This window comes from Sciurus vulgaris (assembly GCF_902686455.1).
Source record: "Sciurus vulgaris genome assembly, chromosome: 12".
Taxonomy (NCBI): Eukaryota; Metazoa; Chordata; class Mammalia; order Rodentia; family Sciuridae; genus Sciurus; species Sciurus vulgaris.
This window is the reverse complement of record NC_136473.1, coordinates 103,168,018-103,192,197: the sequence shown is the minus strand read 5'-3', so window position 1 is coordinate 103,192,197 and position 24,180 is coordinate 103,168,018. Positions and strand designations below refer to the sequence as shown.

At 33.4% G+C, this 24,180-nt stretch overlaps 1 protein-coding gene across 4 annotated transcripts in view; it reads left to right on the top strand.

The window, feature by feature from the left end:
• Nucleotides 1-24,180, top strand: part of RASAL2 (RAS protein activator like 2) — a 363,735-nt gene that overhangs the window by 103,772 nt on the left and 235,783 nt on the right. The window lies entirely within an intron of this gene.

The window sequence follows — 24,180 nt, the reverse complement described above, 5'->3', positions numbered from 1 at the left end:
GTAGGGATGGGAAAGGGAATTGAAAATAATGCCTCTAGACTTTTAAGGTCCTTTGTGCCATATCTTTTTTCTTCTTCCTTTCACTGTAAAGATTTGGTGTCCTATCCATACTACTTCAATTTATTTCAGTAAGTATTTGATAACAGTATACCATATACTCTGCTAGGATTGTGAGGAACAGAAGGGAGCTTAAACACGAGATTATAATTTTGTGAGTAAGCCAGAAATACCTTAAAATACTAAGTAAAATGCATTGGTAGAAAGTATAATAGAAGTATGAATGAATGAGAAATTTTAAAAATGTATGTAAATTATTTTTAAACCATGTTCAAATGCAGAATGCTTTTTAATTTTTAAAAAAATTTTTTTGGTTCATTGTACACAAATGGAGTACAACTTTTAATTTCTCAGGTTGTACACGAAGTAGAGTCACACCATTTGTGTAATCATACATGTACATAGGGTAATGATGTTTGTCTCATGCAGAACACTTTTGAAATCTTGGTATCTCTTTTGAGACAGTCTGAATGTTTCAGACGGCTGTTATATATGACACATCTATATCAGTGTAAAGTAGATTTAATATTTTCTTTAAATAATAAAACCAGCAAAATATATATATTGTCCCAGCTTAAGCAGCAGTCAATAAATGAACAGATTTAGCTTCCAAAGCTAGAAGTGATTTCACAAGAGAAGAAAATGGTAAGGAATTTAGAGGCCTACAAACTTCTGCTGTTAATGTGAATCTAAGCAGGCAAATGGATGTTTAATTTGCAGTACTTCCCTCTCTGAGGCTGCACAACTATTTCCGTTGCATTCCATCTCCTAGGACTGGTTTAGGAGAGGGAAGAAGTACAGAAGTCTGAAGGCTAGGATGCTGGCTTTGCCTTTGTGGAAAGTTCAGATCTTGCATCATTTCTTGGGTATGTGCACATTTCCAGTTCCCACAGAGAAGCTGATCCCTGGCTGAAGGCGATAGACATTGCCAGACTGAGTCACAACTGGAGAATCAGGGGAATTATTTTTTAAAGGAATAAAGGCTCTTAGTAGGGTCAGATTTCTATAGCTAAACATGAAGCAATGAAAAACAGTATCACATTTGAGGGATTATTCCCAACAATTGCAGGTTATTCTGCTGTGACAAATAAGTTGGGTTTGAATTCCTTTGGCAATTACATGTATTGCTTCTCCTTCACAAATATAGACTGATGTGTTGACGGTATAGCCCATCCCATAGGGCGCCGGCTTTGGAATCAGAAAGGCAGGGGTTCAAATCCTTAGCACCAAGGGAGTGGAAGAAATTAAGAAAAAACACATATAGACTGATAATCTTCTGGTGTCTTTTAACCCCATCTACCAACAATATAATGTTCTTTAAATATGGTTCATGGAATAAATGTAGGTCATGTTATTAAATGAATACTACTGACCAAAATAAATACCACAAATAATTCCTCCTTTTCTGCCTTTTTTCCTGATTAGAAGTTTGTTGGAGAAGCATTTTTGACAGTAAAATTAATTTGTTTGTTTATAATTTAGTAATTTTTTTTACATTCAAAGGAATAGAACTTAAATGATCTGCATTACTAAAAAGCCAAAGGCATGGTTTTTTGATATTATGCTTTATAAAACTTAATTGTTTGAAAATTCTTTAACCTTTGTTTTGAAATTTTTCTTTCATTTCTTTAATTTTTTTGCCCCTCCCTCATCTCACTCCTTCTTAGTAGCTAGCACAGGTAGTTATTTCCCTACCTTGATTTAAATATTTTCTTTGAGAGGAACCTACTTTTTCTGTTTCCTCATACCTGTGAACTACATGCCTCATACATACTTGAGACTTGCACAAATTTGTTATAGTCACTTGTCACAAAGATTGATTTTAAGGTTTAAATGTAGATAGATACTTTGGGCTCAGCATGCCCAGCCAAGTATTTTTACTGCTTAACCTGCCTTCTTCAAATAATGAAAAATAAAAATAGTTGTATAGAATCCTTGAAGAGATGACATTTTTGAGATGATAGTTTGAGTGATTTCAGAATTTTCAAAGTTAATTTTTTTAGCTTCTCCATGTTTTTTTTTTAATTTATTTTTAAAATTTTTTACAGACTGCATTTGGATTCATTGTACACAAATGGAGTACATCATTTCATTTCTATGGTTGTACATGATGTAGATTCATACCATTTATGTGTTCATACATGTACATAGGGTAATAATGTCAAAGTTAATTTTGACTACAGTTATCTCTCAGTATCCATGGAAGATTGGTTGCAGGATCGTATAAGATTACCAAACTCCTTGGATGCTCTTGTCTTTTATATAAAGTCATGTAGTATTTTCATATAACCTGTGTACACCTTTCTGTGTACTTTAAATAATCTCTGAATTACTTGCAGATGCAACCATCATAGGCCTTACTGAATTTTTGGTGTTATATTGGTTGAATCCACTGATTTAGATAGCCTACAGATATGAAAAGCCAATTGTATATACAGGTTTTGCTTACCCATTTACTTTTTTCTTATTTTTATTTTTGGGGTACTGGGGATTAAACCCAGAGACACTTTACCACTGGTCTACATTCCTGGCCCTTTTAATTTTTTGAGACAGGATCTCAGTAAGTTACTGAGCTGGTCTCAACTTGTGATTCTCCTGCTTTAGACCCTTGAGTTGCTGGTATTACAACATGTACCACCTAACTAACAAAAACCTAACTTAATTCTTTTTCCCATTCTACCACAGATACACATACATAATACATATATTCCACTGTAGTCCCATATTTTAAATTTAGGGTAAGACTAAGAGATATTGAGTGATTTGTGTAGGGGCAGTCAAATAGAGAGATGTGGTTGGAACTAGGAAGATTTCATCTCTGAGTTTAAAGCTTATATTCTATTCTACAATCCAGATCACTTATAATTTGCCAGCAGTCAACATAGTGCTTTCTCCCAGTAGAAGATCATTAAATATTTACTATTTAATTATCTGCATTTGTACAGCTAATTGTAAGTGATCTTTTAAATAATGTACAATATGAATTATTACAAGGTTTAAGAGTTACTAGGCTTGTGTTTGAATTGTTGCTTTATAGTTTGCTAAATATTCTGCTTAATAACTATTGCTCTGGTATTTTTGTGTGGCTTTGGGAGTGAACTTCATTTTCATTTATGAAGCCTACTTCATAGAATACTGTGAGAATTAGAAATAGCGTATCTATAATATACTCTCTATAGTGTAGGTGTCCAGTAAATGGATTATTTTCCTCTAACACACTTGACATTTTCCCTCTCAAATATACTGCTGGAGATTAATCATTTTTTTATGACATCAGGACTAAACAAAATGACTTATCAAAGTAGATATTATTTTCTATATGAATCTTAAAAAATGTTACTCATATCTCCAGAAAAAGAAACACCAATTATGATGGACTCTGAATTAAAGACCCTTAGATCTATTATCCCAAGGCTGTTATTATGATCATAAAACAATAAAGGTTATTAAAAATTTTCTCTCTATACGTACTATTCATATATACTATGTACATTATGTATTTTCATATTCATATATATTATCAGTACTAATAAGGTTACATAAATCTTTGGATTCCATATATCTTAAAGATGTAAACCCACTACCCCAAGATGAAGACTTAAGAGAATTCTAGATCTAATAAAATTTTAGGGATTCAATATAACTGTATCAAATGAAAAAAATAAAAATGAACAAAGAGAATATGTAGAATGTTTTAGACTTTCAATGTAAGAAATAAGAATCTTAAATCCTCAAAAGTGTATCTTTTCTTGATGGTCCATTTCATTGTTTCAAAAAATAAATAACTGCCAATGTTATCATGTCATATATGCCTAAAAATCTATTTGCAAATTTGCAAGACATTCACACTCATTAAAAACATGTTAAAAATAACTTTAATACTACAGAGAGAGGGAAAAGTCAAGCCTCAAAGTGTGAAGCTATTTGCAACATGTGAAAACAAAGGATTAAAATCTAGAAAAAGTTGGGCATCGTAGCACACACCTGTAATCCCAGGGACTAGGGTGGCTGAGAATTTCAAGTTCAAGGCCAACCTCAGCAATTTAGCAAGACACGACCCTGTCTCAAAATTAAAAAATAAAAAGGTCTGTGGATTTGACTCAGTGATTAAGTACCCTTGGGTTCAATATCAAGTAGCAAAAAAATAAAAAGAAGAAAAAAAATGTAGAATAAAGAACTCCTGTGAGATAAGAATATAAAGACATATCATTCAATAGAAAATGAATAAATAACTTCGTGTTACTGCATATACAAGGATAAGAGAAAGTACAATTTACTAATAACTATCAAACAATGTTCAACTTTATTAGTAATCAGGAAAACATAGCTTAAAATCACAAAGAAAAACGATCACAGACCATTGGTGAATAAATGTTTAAAAAGTTGACATTAGTGTTAAAGGAATTATAGAACAATAGGAATTCTTGTTATGCTTGATGGTACTGTAAATTGGTACAAGCCCTTTGAAAAATACTATGATGTTACCTGCTAAAGTTAACACCTGCTTTTAGCCTGTGACCTAGCAATTCTACTTCTGCATATTTGCCCTAGAAAAATTCTTGAATATGTGTACCAAGAAACATATATGAGAAAGTTCATAGGAAGATTGTTCACAATAGCAAAACCTAGAGATAACTCAGATGTCCTTTTCAGTAATTTGGTTAAACAAATGACAGTAAATTCATACATTGGAATGGATTTTACAGTATAAAAATGAAGGTACTACAGCTCCATACAACATTGAGGATGTAAAGATCTACATAGGATTTTAACATAGGATAAGTGTATCCTATGTTCTGTACAGAAAGAATAAAAGCAGTTTATAAAATTTTCATTAGTTTTTTCAATTAATACATGAAATCTTTATAAAATTAGAGATGAATCATTTGCCATTTAAAAATTTTTTGGTAGTTGTAGATGGACACAGTACCTTTGTTTATTTATGTGGTGTTGAGGATTGAACTCAGTTCCCTGTGCATGCAAGGCTAGTGCTCTACCACTGAGCCACAACCCCAGCCCCAATCATTTACCATTTTAATTGCTGTTGCAATTAACAGGTGCTTTTGTCCAGAAAAATTAAACATGATATTTCATAACAGAGGAATATGTAAAGGCTTCCAGATTCACTGTTTGAACATAGCTAGAATTTGCTATATATTCATCATAAAAAGAAGGAAATATTAGAATTGCTGGTTGGAGAATTTCTACTCTTTAGTGCTATTCTACTTATTTAGTTAAGCAATTAATTAAACCCAGTTATATAGAGCATTGTTTCTGTCATTTAGGCACTAATTGAACACTTTGTTTATGTTTATGGAAAAATTGATGCTTGTGTGAATTAACAGACGATAACAGATCCTAGAGAACTTTTTATAAAGCAACTTCTTTCCTGAGTGCTTTAATAAAAAGCCCAAAGCAGTCATGAGTCTGGTTACTTTGTATTGTCAACATCACCAACCTTGTTAGGGAGGGAAAACCCACTATGTTGACATCTCTACTTCCTTAGCATTACATCACTGTAGACTTGTATTTCCTCACTATCTACTTACCTCTTTATAATTTATAACATATACGTTTTTATATATATATATACACATATATATATACATATATATTATTGTAAACAAATGGGGTACAACTTGTTTCTCTGGTTGTACATGAAGTAGAGGCGTACCATTTGTGTAATCATACATTTACATAGGGTAATGGTGTTTGATTCATTCTGTTATTTTTTTCGTTTAATATACATTATGTAAAAATATAATTCACAGCATAAAAACTTATACTTTGTAATTTGCAGTTTCTGCCAAATGTTCAAGTTTGAATTTTATTATCCTGGTTATAATCATATACTTATAGAGGCTTGACTTTATAATTCAAGTACATGATGTCTCTATTACTGTTTCTGCTCATATATTATTATTTTGTTGCCTGTTGGTTTTACTGGTTATTACTAATGATTTCTTGTCTTTCATGTGTTTAGTTGTCTTTGATTGTGTGTTGAACATTATACAGAATTACAGCCCCTTATCTATAATTTCAAAATTGAAAATCCTACTATGAAATGACACAAAGCAATGTATCATACCTTTTGCTTCAGATTAATGAGATTAATAACAGATGCCATCCTATCCTACATCCCATTCATAGTGTAACATGATATATGGTGTACATATTGTATTATCTTTCTAAAATCTGAAATTTTCTAAATTATGAAATATTTGACCTGAAAATTTAGGTAAAGATCAATGAACCTATTTGAAAATTTATTTCTAGAATTTGTTTTAGTCTTGAGCTAATGCCATATTTCTCTCTTTATAAGGTGTTATGTGGGGCTTTAGTAATCTAGAATAATCATAATTCAGTTTTAAGACTTGAGCTATCAGATGAATTACCTAGAAGACTTGAAGCCAGATTTCTTAGAAAACTCATTTACTTGTGGTTTGCCATTACTCCTAGAGTATTAGCTCTTTGGAGTCCCCAGGCCAGCATGGGCTAAAATAAAGAAATAAGAATTGGTAATCTGGGATTCTAACTCTCAGGCCTTAGTCTTTCACTTTTATTGCTTTAGCTCCCTGTGCTTATAAAATACAGTCAATTTCTGAGGACCTCTTCTAGGTAACAAAAATCCCCAAGCAAGAACTGCCCTGAGCACCAGTCTCACGACTCTGGATTGTTGTCTCATCTAGGTAGGTCTTTGCCATCTGGTTAGTTGTTTGATACTTCACATGGTTAAGCTGTCTTGGAGTCAGCAGTGGGATCATTAACTATTCTTTTTTAGTACACTCTTTCATTATTTCACCTTTAATATTATAGCTAGCTTCCTTTCATTGATTTGTATTCATTGCTAGTCTAATTTTTTTGACTGTTGGCAGAAGAAACTTTCTAAGCCAATTGTGGTGGCGCATGCCTGTTATCCCAGCAACTTTGGAGGCTGAGGCAGGGGGAATATGAGTTTAAAGCCAGCCCTCAGTACTTGCAAGGTCCTAAGAACCCAGCAAGACCCTGTCTCTAAATATAATATAAAAAAGGACTGGGGATGTGGTTCAGTGGTTAGGTGCTCCTGGGATCAATCCCTGGTACCAAAAAAAGAAAAAAAAAAAAACAACTTTCTACAATTACATGATATGTTTTGATATGTTTTCTAAAAACATGATCACATGACTAACCTATTTAAACATTTTTAGTAGCACCTTTTTATTTGAGACTATTGGTGTCGATCCTATATTGTTGTCTCCCATTGCCTCTCTTCATATACTCCAGATTCTTACCCAGTTCCTAAAATGCATCTTATATCTTTGCCCATACTGTTTTCTTTGCTAGGAATGCCTTTCATCTACCCTCAAACTCTATCCCCTTGACCTAAAAGCCACTCATTCTATGAAACCTGGGAAAATTGGCTTACTTTTTTTCTGTAAAGAGCATCCTTCATCTACTCTCCCATCCCATTAGACCACAGACCAATGCACCATAGTAGTTTATTTGCATCCATGTCTATTTTCCCAAACTAAACTGACATCATTGAAGGAATGTAAAAATATGATGTTTTTAATCCTTAGCACTACTCCAAGAATACAACAAACCCTTTCACAAAATGAGCATTGAATGAATGTTTTGACCTGATTAGTATTTATAAAATTTTTATTTCACTTAATATTCATAATGGTGTATAAAATGAGATAGGGTATATAGTTTCTGAGGTTCCTTCATCTAGGCTTCAAGGCTTTCTAGTACATGTACAGATGGTATATATACTCTTTGGAAAAAATGTATCAAACGAAAGGTTAAAGCAACCCTGTAAAATGATAGAAGTTGCCAAAAAGAGCAAAAGTTCAGCCAGTTCATTACAAGGTAATGTGTGTTCAGTAAGTATTTTAATGAATGAATTACAAAGAACTCACCAAACACATAATGTGTGAATCATAACAAGCATAAATAACTGAATAAATTTTAAAAAAAGCCTTTTCAGATCGATGTCTTTATGATTTTCATATGTGAACTTAAGACCTTCTAAATGGCTCATGACAGTTAACACATATAGGAACTGGTACTGGGGAATGGGTAATAAGTATAATAAGTCATTCCCAAACAGGTAAGGTGAAGAATTGCATATCAATGGTGGTTGCTAGTAGTCTGAGAAATAAAGAAATTTGAGGTTTATTGGTGGCCCATATGGCTCACACTTGGAGGTGGATATAGTTTGAAGCACCTAAGTCGGTTTCAGTTGAACTATATTATGAAAGAACAAGTATCAACGTGTTGATTTTTAGGTGGCAGAAAAATTGTAGACTGCATTATAGTTGTATTTTTGAAAGCTATTATGAAATTGAAAAATGTAAATGTAGAAATTATGTTTCATTGAATGTTACACACATTTCATACAAAGTTTGTGTTGCTTGGTTTTATATTATCTGTAGGCTAACAGCAGGCTATTAGTAGTTAAGTTTTGGTGGGAGTCAAAAGTTATAAGTAGATTTTTCGTTTGTGTGGGGCAAAGATTGTTCAAGGGTCGACTGTATTTTCAAACACAACTGCAAAAATGTGAGCAGAGCCCTTTTAGTTGATTAATGTGAGTACTGCTTATTAAAGGCTCTTTGAGATGTAGGAATTTCAGTGCCATGAATAGGGATAATTAGGTAATCCCTGAATTTCCAGGAACCAAATGCTTCAGAAACCTTTCTAATCCTTTTCAGAACAGAGCTATTTTTGGAGACTACCTACTGCTGCCACCAGCCTGGCTCAAGGTTGCCTTTTCTTCCTGGAACCAGTTATCTTTGCAAGGTAGCCTTATTTACCTTACTTACTGCCTTCAGTCAGACTGTGGCATGTCTGACTTAGACTTGGATATGAATCTTTTTAAAAATTTTTTTAGTTGTTTATGAACCTTTACTTTTTAAAAATTTGTTTATATGCAGTGCTGAGAATTGAACCCAGTACCTCACACATGCTAGGCAGGTGCTCTACCACTGAGCCACAATGCCAGCTCTTGGATATGATTCTTTATCATAACATTGAAGGTATTTGTTGTTCCTCATTACATTAAAAGCAGTAAAGAATTGTATTTGAACATAATCAGTGCACAATGAGATAATTTTCTAAGGAAGGCTTTATGTACTCTACTGACCTTTGGAAGAACTAAACAGTGTGTTTCCAAGATCATTGAATTATATTTCCAACTAGCTGTAAACACTTTGGCAAACTGGTTCTATCCACCAAACTTAAACATATGCCTTCTTTCTGACCAACAATTCCATATATACGTGTGAGAAGGGGTGTAAATGTTCACCAAAACACTATGAGAATGTTCGTGACAGCTTTATCATAAACAAAAACTGGATATAATCGTCCTTCACCAGTGGAACTGTTAAATAAATTGTGTGATTTGGAATAGAGAACCAAGAAAACAAAAGAATTAGTTATTGTTATGTACAATAATATGGATGAGTGTCACAATGATGAGCAAAAACAGATTAAGTATTATATAATTTTAATCTATATTAAAATAGTTAAACTTATCTGTATGACAGAAGTGAAAATAGTAGTAACCTCCAGATTTTCTGAGGACTGGGTTAGCAATATACTAGAAGGGTTTAAAGGAGCCTTTTGGAATGCCTGAAATCTATGTTGTGATGGTAAGTAAGTACACATATGAGAACTCATTGCACTGTATCCTATAATATGTGTAGAGTTTACATATTTTATACTTCAGGAAAAAAACAAATTAAGCCAAACTCTGGAGAAAATATATTGCCTTCCAAATTCAGGGAGATAAACCAGAAGACTAATGGGTATCTTTTTGTAGTACTAGTTATTGCAGGTACACACAGGATTACTTTGATTTATTTAGAACCTAGGTATTTGGAAACCCCATTTAACTCGAAAGTTAAGTCAAAAGAAAAAAATCCAACACCTTTGATTAGTCAAGATGCCATTGGCTTAATCCTAGTAAATATTATATGGGCTTATAACCAGTTAGTTTATCTTGCTTCCAAGAGTTTGATGTGTTAGATGGGACCCATGAACTATTTGGGTCATTAATTCTTAGGTGCCTAACTCTTTTTTTGCAATGGCAGCTTTGTTGTTACTTCAGTCCAGATGTTTTCAAACTTCATTTTAGCTGTGGGGCTTTTTCTTCAAATGTTATATCATGTGTAAGATCAATATGTAACTAATAAAAGTAAAGCTTCAGCCAGGCGTGGTGGCACATGCTTGTAATTCTAGTGGCTCAGGAGGCTGAGGCAGGAGTATCATGAGTTGAAAGCCAGCCTCAGCACCTTAGCAAGGCCCTAAGCAATTCAGTGAGACCCTGTCTCAAAATAAAAGGGCTCGGGATATGACTCAGTGGTTTAGTGCCCCTGAATTCAATCCCCAGTACCTCCCGTCCCCCTCAAAAAAGTAAAGCTTCAAGACTGGGACTGTAGATCGGTGGTATTCTCAGGGATAGAGTGCTAGCCTAGCACATGCTAGGCTCTGCGTTTGATCCCTGGCACTACAAACATATAAAAAAAACAAAAATGTGAAAGTAAAACTTCTGCTTGTAACAAAAGCAAGGGTATGCTAGCCCTCCTTTCTCATTTGGCACTGTTATTCCTATCATAAAGAAACTGAAGTTCAAATATTAAGTAACTTGCTTTAAACCATTCTTCTGGTATATATCAGAGCTGATACTGAATTCAAATGTGGAAGAGACTGGTAAGACACTCATCACACCTGTTTGTTTACTATGAACATATATACCTGGCATTACTGTCTCTCTTGCCATAAGCTGTGGCCATATGTCTTGAGTTTTAACCAAAAGAACATGAGCTTATACCATAAAACCTCCCGTGGTTCTCTGTTCTGTCTTCTTCCCCTGTTTGTTTGTTTGTTGGAGACAGTACACTAGAAGAGTAGAAGTCCTAGCATATGAAAGAAGCCAGGATTTTGAATGCTCCATTAGAGCTGTATTAGTGTGAAAAAAACTACTGTTTTATACAGTCACTAAGATTTGGATCTGTTTGATACAGTACACAGGGACTTTTCTACTTGGTAGAATTACAAAGTCTCTTCTTTCCAGTTCTTCGCTCAGTTTTAATCCTCTCCCCTCCGAAGGTGGGGGGAGTATTATAAATGTTTACTTTGTTTATATTTGTCAGTTTGACAATTTAGGAGTGATTTCACCTCACTCTTAAAGCTAGCTAAGGACACAAAGGATTATCACTGAAACGGTAAGAATTAGACAAGAAGACCATCATAATATCTAGCCTTAATTAAACTTCAAAATATGAACATACTCCCTATATGAGGAAAAAGATCCAAGAGAATAAAAAAATTTGTTCTTTTGCAGAATAATTTCAGCAGAGTAACTATATCTGTTTAGTGGAACATATTTTCTATTTTCTAACCTGTAACCCATACAAAGTATCTTAGAAGAGATTTAAAATGCTCTTGAGACTTTTTGCTCTAATCATTTTAGAAATTAACAATGAGAGGAATGGGTTAATTTAGAAGACCTTAGGAAAAGACCAGGTCTCATATTTTAGTTTTAGACTTTTATAACCTTAATACCATCTCATCATCAAACTCATTTTGTATTTTCTACTCCAAGTCTTCTGTGTGGAGAGTTAAAAATCAGGTATGGAAATCCAGTGTTTATATGTGAGTTTAAAAAGTCTTGATCTTGTCATTGATACACAATATGTTTTATATTGAGATTGATTTTATAAACCAGAGAAGAAATTTGTGATTTTTTTTTGTTCTATTCTTGATGCCTGTGTTTAGTAAGTCCTAAATGAATGATCCAATAAGACATTTCTAGGTATATGGATATATACAACTACAAAACTAACTTTATAAAGTTAAAGAATGTGAGTTTTTATTACCATTTTTAGTTTTTAAAGGATGTTTTGTTTAGTCTCACCAATTTTAGTAAAAGTAATGTAGCTCAGCCCTTCATTAAGTTATATCTAATGTCTTCTCAGTTGCTTAATTCAGGATGTCTTAATTTAGATGATTGTTATAATTTTGGTTATTGGTTTAAACCATTTTTTTTTTAAATCAGAAGTTGAGGGAGATAACATTCAAAGGTTGAGGCAAATATAGAGGTTGTAGCAAATATAAAAGTATTCATGGAAACCATAAGTAGCAGGGAAAAATACAAGGAATTCTCATATATCACTGCCTCCCTGCTTCCTGCAGCCTCCCCCACTATCATCCTCACACAAGAGCAATGTATTTCTTAAAGTGGATGAAACTACACTAACACATCATTGTTACCCAAGTCCAAAGTTTACGTAGGAATTCACTGTTGATGTTACACATTCTGTGGTTTTCTATAAATGTATGATTATATGTATCCCCATTACAGAATCTTAGAGAATATTTTAATGTCCTCAAAATCTTTTGTGCTCTGTGTATTCATTGCCTACTATCCATGACACCCCAATTCCTGGCAACCCTGGATCTTTTTACTGTCTCCATAGTTTTTTCTTTTCCAGAATGTCAAATTAGTTGCAATCATACAGATTTAGCCTTTTTATATTTGTTTCTTTACTTAGTAATATGCATTTAATGTTCTTCCTTGTGTTGGTAGTTTGTCTATTTTTAATGCTGAATAATATTTTTTGACTGGATATACAACATTTATTTATACCTTCACATACTGAAGGACATCTCATTGCTTTCAAGTTTTGGTGATTATGAATGAAGTAATTTTAAACACCTATATGGAAGTTTTTGTGTGGATGTAAATTTTCATCTTGTTTGGGTGAGCACCAAGGAGAGTAATTGCTAGGTTGTATGTTAATAGTATGTTTTGTTTTATTTTTAAAAAAGCCAGACTATCTTCCAAAGTGGCTTACCATTTTGCATTCCCACCAGCAATGAATGAGAATTCCTGTTGCTCCACATTCTTACCAGCATTTGGTTTTGGATATTTACCATTCTGATGGGTGTATAGTGGTATGCCATTGTCTTAACTTGTGATACCTTAATGACCTATGATGTGAAACATCTTTTTGCCATCTGCATATCTTTTATTTGGGGGGGTATACTGAAAATGTAACCCAGGGATGCTTTACAGGTTTTTTTTTTTTTTTTTTTTAAGTGTACTTACGTGTTTTCTTTTTTTTTTTCTTTTTTTTTTTTTCCTTTTTAATGTTTTTTGGACTTGGGATGTAGCTCAGGGGTAGAGAGCTTGTCTAGTGCTCACATGGGACCCTGGGTTTGATCTCTTATCACTCCATATAAAGGGGTGGGGGCAAAGGTTCTTATAAACAGCATATTTGGTTTTTATTTTTTGATTCACTCTGACAGTTTCTTAGTATGTTTAGAGCAATGATGTATAAAGTGATTAGTAATATAATTGGATTAATATTTGTTATTTTGTATTCATTGCCCTTGTTCTTTGTTTTTTATTTGTTTTTTACTCTTTTTCTGTCTTCTGTGGTTTTAACTGATCATTTTATTTGGTTCCATTTTCTCTCATTTCTTAGCATATTAATTATTATTCTTTTGTTTACTTTTTAAATTGGTTGCTTTTGAGTTTGTAATATACATTTACAGCTAATTCAAGGCTATTTTTAAATAATACTATATCACTTCACTTATAGTACAGTACTTTATAATAATAATATTTTTCAGTGCTGGGGATTGAACACAGGGCCTTGGGTGTGCCAGGTGCTGGGAATCGAATGTAGGGCCTTCTGCATGCCAGGCAAGTGCTCTACCACTAAGCTACACCCCCCAGTCCCAATAAAATATTTTAAATTCCTCCCCCCAGAACTCTCAAATTTTCAATACTTAGCTATGTGTACATTAGAACCAGTTTCCGATCAAATGTCCAATATTAATATTTATTTCAGATTATCAGAATATTATTTTCTAAGCATATACTCATTAAACAACCATAGATTTCTTTTTAACCTCTTGAAAGTTTTCTGTAAATTGCAATGCTAATATTAAAAAGCATAATTAAAAACACCCTGAAAAGCCAGCCTCAGCAAAAGCGAGGCACTAAGCAACTCAGTGAGATCCTGTCTTTAAATGATACACAAAATAGGGGTGATGGTGTGGCTCATTGGTCCAGTGCCCCTGAGTTCAATTCCTGGGGCCAAAAAACAAAACAAAACAAAAACACCACATCGTGAAAAGTCAGATAATCATTTATGCATGTATTAAATTGACATTTCTATAGGAAATATTGCTTTAATAATTGAAACAGTATCGCTTGTCTCCTCCTTATCCTCTTCCTATTTCACTCTTTTAAATTCTCTACCCATATCCTTTAAGAAACAAGAAAACAACTTCCTGCCAGTATATTTGACTGCCTCCTCCTCTTATGATCTGTATTTTTATGTGAACTTGGTATCCGAGATAATGTAAAACATAAATAGTTGCTTACTGACCTTTCTTACAACTAGTCTGAAGTTAGTTTCATTTTAGATCTTTCTCATTTAATTAATACAGCAAATATTTATTGTTTGCTTACCATTTGCCCAGTACTGGGAACACTATGGAGAATGAAAATCGGTATGGAGTCATTGATTAATAATCTCACAAACAAATATACAGTTATAGCTACAGCTATGATAGAGAAATGTATGGGCTGCAAAGACCTATATAATAGGGAGATTTGACTGCTCAGGAAAGACATCCGAAGCATGATAATGAGGGGTGAACATTCCTGTACCTCCCAGGCACAGGGAACAGTATGAGCAAGAGCCCCGTAGAGGGAGGGAAAGCAACAGGTATGAAGAACTGACAGAATTCATCTGTCTCTCTTAAGAGGGAACCTGGGGTTTGGAATAGATTGAGCCCCAGTTATATTAAGGGATTTTGTTTTAATGATAAGAGTAGCGGGAGGGCAATGAATGGTTTTAAATAAGTGAATTTGTAGTTTGAAGATTATTTTGGTGGTCGTAGTAGATTTAAGTAGATGAATTTAAGAGTCTGTTTTCCAGATGAGAGATAATGATGGTGAGAAATCAATAGATAAAGAAATACTTAAAGGGGAACTCAGTCCGACTCACATATTGGATGTTGAGTGGTGCGAGGAGATGACTAACATTTGAGGCTTGTACAATTGAATGGATGTGGTGTCATTTATTAGGATAAGGAACACTGGAATAAGACCAGATTTTAAAAGAAAGATCATAGATCAGATTTTATATATTTGAAGTAAGAGATAACCAGAAAATGTTAAATTGAATATGTAAGTACATTGCTCAAAGGAGACCAGTCTGAACTGGCAGTGTAAGTAGTTGTGGTAATTGTGAATGATGCTGTGAATAACAGTAACACAGACAAAGGCGCCCAGGGTCCAGCTTTGAAAATCTCCCATCATTTAGATAGTAGATAGAGAAGAAGGAATGTCAAAAGAGAGAAGAGCTGATTAGAGGTTGGGGGGGAACTGAACCTTTTTTTTTTTTTTTTTTTTTTGATAAAAGAAAATGCTAATTATGGGATTGGTAGTCATCAGGTTGTGTTGTTTTTATTTGAACATGTTTTCTTTCTTTTAAAAAAACAATAATTCTAGAATGTGTGGAGGAGGGTAGTGGGGATTGAAAGCAGGGGCACTTTACCACTGAGCTATATCCCCAGTCTTTTTCTATTTTATGAGAAAGGGTCTCCCTAAATTGTGATCTTCCTACCTCAGCCTCCCAGGTAGCTGAGATTAAAGGCCTGCTTCCACATGCCCTGCAGCACTTGTCTTGTTTGTTCATTTTTTTAACCCTTTATTTGCTCCTTCTAGATATCTTTATCGCTTAAATGAGAAACAGTTGTGTATGTGTCAGGTGTGCCTTTCGGTTCTAATACTTAGAAGGGAGGGAGTTTTTGCCACAGGAAGTGTTTCATTGGGAAGCAGATGTGCTCCAGTGATAGGAAATGGGAAGGGGATGTTTTGTTATTAATTACTTAGCTTTGTATAAACAAGAAATTTGTACTTTTGAAAGATGTCTTCTTGTTAATAGAAATCAATCCTGTTTTTAAGGCTTTTTATGAGTTGGTCTAAGAAATATGTACTGTCTTATTCTAGTCAAAGAATTCTAGACTTTCTTTGTAGCATATTTCATGTCTTCTACTATAAAAGATCATGTGAGGTATATAGATTTTCTGTGTAGAAAGTTATAATATAGGAAACAGTGGCAGGCTATTTGTAAACTGAGAAAGCTTAAGTTTTGCCTTCCCTTAGTTGAAATAAATCTATAAAGATATTATTGAGAAACTCATATCCCATTTTAAACTTTAAGAATTTTAAGCATCCTTTCGTTGTTGAAGTTATATAGCTTGCTTATCTAATACACTCAAAGGTATAATGCTTTTCCCTATTTGTAATCTTTTGTCAGGAAAGCTTTCCAGGTGTGGTATTTCTGGATCACAGACATGATCCTGTTCATGAATCTTGAAACATTTTGCCAAATTGCTTTCCAGAAAGTACGATCTGTACCATCTGAGACTAACTGTTGAGAGTTAGCATTAATTTTTTAACTGGTTGTATTGCATCCTTCTGATTCCTCTTTTATGAGTTATTCTGTCTCCACACCTTTGTTGGGGGGTTAATGATCTTCAAAAAATTTTTAGTGTCTAAACCAAGTAACACTAGGATATTTAAGATCTAATGTCACAGCTAGATTGTTCAGTCCTGACTTCTCAATTGTGTTCTGTGCATCATAGTTTGGAAAATGTTAATTTGGCAGGTTTTGGAATCCTAAACTGGAAATTCGGGTATTTTTGGTTTTTTTGCTGTTAACTAGGTAATTACAGATAAGTTCTTTCTTTTTGACCTTGTTGGATTATTTATGAAAGATCTGGTTGATCTTCGATGACTTGCTTAGTTTTCTTATTCTGATTCTATAGGTTATTGTTAAAGTGTTTATTTTTTCCGATGGGCAAATTTTAAATACATGTTTATTAAGCTTTTCTGTTTTCAAAGGAAATAAAAGCATACATGCTTATTTCAAGTTTTCATATGTTATAGAAGTTAATAATTTAAAAGTGAAAATCTTTCATAATTCTACCTAAAATGAAAGTAACTGATTTTTTCTTGATGCATATCATTCCACCAGGCATATACTCACATATTTAAGATCATCTTTAACAAAAATGGGATCTTGCACTACTTTTAATGGTATATCCTGCTCTTCTGTCTTCTCTCTTAGACCTCTTTGCATATTAATTCATTTTTTATGTTTTTTCCTGATATTATTATGAAAGTAATATAATCATGGTTACAAAATAAAGATTTAAGGTGATTTCTCAGTTTTACTACCCACAAGTAGTCCCTTTCATAAGTTTCTGTGTCTTTATAGTGTATATGAATACATGTGTTTCCTTTTGTATAGATACATACTACAATTTATTTATTCACTTTCCCATTAATGTTCATTAGCATCTACCTCCTTTCCTTCCATGCAGAACATTGTTACATGCATATGCATTGGTAGGAATGGAAGTACAGAAGATTGTTGGAATTTTTTTTTTTTTTTTGGGGGGGGGGGGGTACTGGGGATTGAACCCAGGGCCTTGTGCTTGCAAGGCAAGCACTCTACCAACTGAGCTATCTCCCCAGCCCCCAGTTTGCTGGATTTTTAATTGTGCTTTATTTGTTTATATGTTATAGATAATTTTTGCTGTCTCCTAGAAAGAGGTTGGCTAGGGTTACTATAGCTTTGATTCTTAGCACAGTCCTGTGAGCATTACATAGGTCTCTATGTGATGTGTACAGTCTTGCTGAACTTTTTAGACTCATGTTCTCACTTTGTCCCTGAATGTCAGCATAATTTTCTGTTTTGGTGAACCTGACTGATTGACGTGTTTAGTTGTTTTAGTTTAAAAAATCTATCACAGTTTGCTGTTCACTATTTGATCTATGAACCAGTGGCATAGGTGTCATATATTTGCTGAAAAAATGCACATTCTCAGGGCCTGTATCACATACACTAAATGAAAATTTACATTTTAATAAGATCCCTAATGGTTCACCCACACATTACAACATGAGAAGTACTCTCTGGAAGCAGATCTGTTGCTTTATTCTGGGGTCCTGGTCCTGTGTGAATACATGAATGTGGTCCTTTGTTTCTTATTGCTGTCATCAAGAGTGGAAGAAGAAAAGAAAAAAAAAAAAAAGCATAAAGATGTTTGAATTTAAGAACTGAATTTACTAAGGACAAGAGCCAATTGGTATGGTTTGGATCTGAAATGTCTTCCCAAGGCTCATGTGTTGAAAGCTTTGCCCCCCAGTGCAGCAGTGTTGGGTTCTTTGAAAGATGATAGGATCATTGAGAGCTCTAATCTCATCAATGGATTGATCCATTGATGGATTCATAATTTGATGGCATTATTAGGAGATGGTAAAAACTGTAGGGGTTGGGGCCTAATTGGAAGAAGTAGGACACCAGAGGTGTGCCCTAGAAAGGTGTATTTTGTCCTTGACCCCATTCTGTCTGCTATGAACCGAGCATCTTTCTTCTGCCATGGCCTTCTCCCATGCCTTAGTCCCAAAGCCATGGGGTTGACCAACCAGGGACTGAAATCACTGAAACCATGAGCCAAAATCTTTCCTCATTTAAGTTGCTTTTCCCAGTTATTTTGTCATAGCAATGCAAAGCTGACTAACATACCACTGATTTTATTGTTCCTTGCAATGATAGGATCTCCTGTTGATCTTTTCCTGGCTTACAACACTAGCTATATGGAAGAGAAGTAGAAAATAAAGTCAGATGTGCTATAATACTTGTTTAGAAAGCAAGGATTTATACTATACAATTGATATAAGGAAACAATTTGAGCATTACATGAATTTTGTATTGGCCTGTGTGCTGCTAGTTTGTGAGAAACACTAGCAGAATATAGAAAACTGTATCCAACTGAACCAAGACACACAAAAATACTTAGAATTCATATATCTTAACTACTGTTATGAGCCACACTCATCCACCTATGATGTTATAGCTGTCCTTCCAGTTTCAGATAATGCTTTATCTGCCACGTCACAAAAACACAAAAAACTGCAATTCCTATGATACCTACTTCGACAAGCAAACATCAGGGTTTGTATTTTTTTCAGAGTAACATGCCATATTTATTTGATGTTTACATGTCTCTGACAAAATAATGCTATAGTTTTTATTAGCTTCCTATCTTTTAAAACTTATTTTTAGCTGCGTTCCCCTAACTTCATCTTCTCCATAAGCCTTATGATTTTATTGTGCAGTTTTGCTCAGTGGTAATTTTTAGGAGTGCATGTCACGTTATACCAGAATTGATTGTAGATGAAAATAATTTTTAAAAACTGGTTCCATCCTTTATGCTTTAGACTTCGTAAAAATTCTCTTGCTACATCCTTCACTAACACCCTGTATTTCCTCCTTCCAAATATAAGTCTTTCCCAATAATTGGAAGTGCCAAGAAGGTAGACTGTAATTTTTTCCCTTTTTTTCCAAAAAAATTATTTGTTCTTTTTAGTTATCCATGACAGTTAGAATGAATTTTAACATATCATACATACATGGAGTATAACTTCCCATTTTTGTGGTTGGACATGATGTGGAGTTACACTGGTCATGTATTCATATATGAATATAGGAAAGTTATGTCTGATTCATTCTACTGTCTTTCCCATTCTCGTCCCTGAGACTATAATTTTTTGTTCCTTTAGTCCTAGTATAGTGCCTGATATGTATAGTCTTGTCATTTCCTCAAACTGGGATTCTTTATGCTTTCCGATTTTATTTGATTCTTCTTCAGTTATATAGTATGTCCTAGTTTCATATTCCCCAATTAAATAAGGAAGCTTATGGTTAGAACACTTGTGGGTGGTTTTTCAAAGAATTGTTGATGAATTTAGAAACTTCCATAATTTTTCTTACCCTTAACCTTAGCTGTTTGGTATGTAAGAATATTTTCTCAGTTAATATTGAATCTCTTGAGTTTTACATTGTTGATTTCAGGACTCAAATTCTATTCTTATTATGCAGTGTTTCTAGAAAATATAACCTTAATTTTGTACTGAGCCTTTTTAATGGGGTGATCTTAATCAGCTTCTCTCCCTCATAAAACCTGAGAAGCTAGGTATCTTCTTATAATACTCAAAAGATACTTTTAACAGGGAACTTTACTGTATTAATAAAAATATCTCTTATAGACTTAAAGTAGTTATAAAATTGAAAGAAATTTGCTTGTGCAATGTTTTATTTTAACATAATTTCATGCCTATAGAAAATTTGCAAGAATGCAAGAAATTCCAAATACCTTTACTTATATTTGGCAATTGTGTACATTTTGATCCATTTGCTTTATCATTTTTTATCTGTATTTATATGCAGTTTTATTCCTGAATTATTTGAAAGTTGGAAACATTGTAGTCTTTTATCCCTAAATACCTCTGTATATTTCTTAAGAATGAGAATATTCCATCTCACCCCAATTAGAATGGCGATTATCAAGAATACGAGCAACAACAGGTGTTGGCGAGGATGTGGGGAGAAAGGTACACTCATACACTGCTGGTGGGGCTGCAAATTAGTGCAGCCACTCTGGAAAGCAGTGTGGAGATTCCTTAGAAAACTTGGAATGGAACCCTCCATTTGACCCAGCTATCCCACTCCTTGGCCTATACCCAAGCGACTTAAAATCTGCATACTACAGAGATACAGCCACATCAATGTTCATAGCTGCTCAATTCACAATAGCCAGACTGTGGAACCAACCTAGATGCCCTTCAATTGATGAGTGGATAAAGAAACTGTGGTATATATATACAATGGAATATTACTCAGCCATAAAGAATGATAAAATTATGGCATTTGCAGGCAAATGGATGAAATTGGAGAATATCATGCTAAGTGAGATAAGCCAATCTCAAAAAGCCAAAGGACGAATGATATCACTAATAAGTGGAGGATGACACATAATGGGGGGGAGGGAAGGGTTAGTGTTAGGGTTAGAGTTAGGGTTAGGGAGGGGGGCAAGTATGGAGGAAGGAACTACTGTATAGAGGGTAAAGAGGGGTGGGAGGGGTGGGGAGAAGGGAAAAAATAACAGAATGAATCAAACAACATTACTCTATGTAAATTTATGATTACACAAATGGTATGCCTTTACGCCATGTACAAACAGAGAAAAAAAAAACAAAATAAAATTATGCTAATTGCAGATCCAAAAAAAAAAAAAGAATGAGAATATTATCTTATATAACCACAAATTAAAGTGAGAATTTTTAACATTGATATATAATTCTTTAAACCATAATCTATGTAAAATTTTGTCAGTTTTTCCAATAATGTTTTTATAACTTTTCTTCTATCAGTTCAGGATGCAGTGCAAAATTATGCATTGCTTTTAATCATCTGTCTTTAGTTTCTTTTAAACTGAAAGAATTGCATAGTCTCTCTTGATATTTTTGAAGCAAGGAGTTGTTCTTTTATAATGCTTTTTAATTTGGGATTGTCTGCTAGCACGTAATATCATTTTGTCCCAAGTATTCAGTTACTGGTTCCTTCTTTGGTTTGTCCATTCGCACATTTATTCATTCTCTTCAATGTATTTCCTTCTTTCTTGAAGCCTAGAATACACAAAATAGTTTTATAATTGCTAACCTGTAACACTGGATAAGTAAACCTACTAACTAGACTTTATTATTGCTTGCTGTTTCTAAGACAAAATTTAATTATGGAGAAATTACTAAGGGAATATTTAATGAGTTTTGACACGCACACGCACACACACACACACAATCCACATCCCTATCAAGACTTACAAAGCTCCCTGATTCCTCTTAATGGTTCCTTCCACCACTCTACCATTACTTTTCAGGTTGGTTTTTTTTTTTTTTTTTTTTTTTCCTTCTTTCTATTCCCACTAAATATTAGTTTTAGCTGGTTTAGAACTCCATGTAAATGAAATCATATAGTTTGCACTCTTGTGTCCACTTTCTGTCACTGACTTATCTGTGAGATTCATCCATATTGCTTTATGAAGCAGTCTTTTGTTGTTTTTACAGCTGAGTAGGATTCTATTGTATGAAAATACTGAATTTTATCCACTTTTCTATTATATTGATTTGGGTGGTTTCCAGTTTATTTCCACTATAAAAAAAAGCTACTATGAAGATATATTTAAGAATTTTTCTTGTACAAATGGCTGAAAGCGGAATTACTGAATAGTAGTTGTATGTTTAACTTGTAAAAAATAACTGCTGACATGTTCTGTAGTAATGCCATTTTATGATCCTGTTACCAATTTTGAGAGTTCTAGTTGTTTTATATCTTCACCAACATCTGTTTTTATCAGCTCTTTTAGTATTAGCCATTCTAGTGGATGTGACTTCTAATTATGACTTTAATTTGTCTTTAATTATTGAGATTAAATACTTTTCATGTACTTTTTAGCCTTTAATGTTTTCGTGAAGGGCTTATTTAAATAAAAAGTCAATTTTCTTTATAGTAAGTTGTAGAAGTTCTTACATATTCTGGTACAGATTGTTTGAGGTATTTTTATAGTGGATAGTTTCTGACAGTTTTTTATTTTTCTAATGATGTCTTATATTAAACAAGTTTTTATAAATTTGTGAAGTCTATTTATCAACGTTTTCCCATCACAGTTACTTCTTTCTGTGTTCTAAGAAATCTTTGCCCACCTCAAATCACAAATATATAGTTTTATGTTTCTTTTACAATTTTATAGTGTTATATTTTTTTTACACTTAGATCTATTTTCCATCATGTTATTTTTTTATGAATGATGTGATGTGCCATAAATAGAGGTTAGAACATAATGTTCATTGTTTCTTTGCATAAATTCACATTTCCAGGTGTTTTTGTTTGTTTTGCTGTGCTGGGGATTGAACCCAGAGCCTCACACATGCTAGGCAAGCACTCTACCATAGAGCTGCAAGCCTGTCTAGGTGTATTTTTAATAAAGGAAAAAAATTATTATTGTAAGAGCCTATATTTGATATATTGTTTTTGAGAAAGCCAAATACCTCAACATTTATTTCATGTATGAATGTATAAATTTAAAGACTATACATATAAAGGCAAATGAAAATGAGGTTATTGCTTTGTGATAATAGAAATAATAGAATATTTTCATGTGTTTTTAAAGGAATGTTCAGATTAAATTTCTTTACTCTTTGTACCATAAGAAAAAAAAATATAAAAACTGTTTTTCATTGTCACATTTTACAAATAAATGGACAGTTTTTAGTTTGCCAGATGAATTTTTTTTTTTTTTTTTTAAATATACAACTCACAAAGTGGCTTTGATTGCCCTGTTGTGTCTCTCTTATTGGTGGTCTGAAGTGTGTCAGACTTTCCATTTGAAACCCTTATTTTCAGGGGGTTATGAGCAGACGGTTGAAAAAACTATAACTAGCCAAAAACTTGGCATTCATGATCTTGGTTCAGTATAAGGTACTTGCTTTAACAAAATTTTAAATAGTCAGCTCTTTTTAAAAAGTGTAAGTAGCACAAAGAGGAATAAAGGAATTTCTTTGGTTAAACAGATAGGGAATATTTTTCCAACCAACATATTCCAATTAGATTTGCATAGCAAACTTTCCTTTTCTACAAATTATTTAAGTATGTACGTTCCTATGTTCCCATTTGCCACAAGACTTGCCTCAGGATTTTCTTTTTTTAGGGATTGGGATGAAGCTCAGTAGTAGACTACTTGCCTTAGCATAAATGAGGTTTGATTTTCCTTTTGCTTTACTATAGTTCATAGTAAATACCTTCTGACCCTGTTCTTTTCTACCCATTATATGCTTTCTAAATTCTCTATTACATATTTACATCAAAAATGAATTTGGGGCTGGGGTTGTGGCTCAGGGGTAGAGTGCTTGCCTACCATGTGTGAGGCCCTGGGTTCGATTCTCAGCACCACATATAAGTAAGTAAAATAAAATTTCATCAACAACTAAAAAAAAAGAAATCTTTAAAAAAAAAAAAAAAGAACTTGTTTTGGCTTCTTTTTATCCTCTTTTTGCTGTGCCAACTTGAATAAAATAGTGTGTTACTTTACTTACTTGTTGAAAATCAATATTAACTTTGAGATAGATTGTAGTTGTAAATAGCTTTCATTTGCTTGAAATTAAATTTCTGAAATACAGATCTTAAAATCTCTTCAGAGGAGCTGTCACTC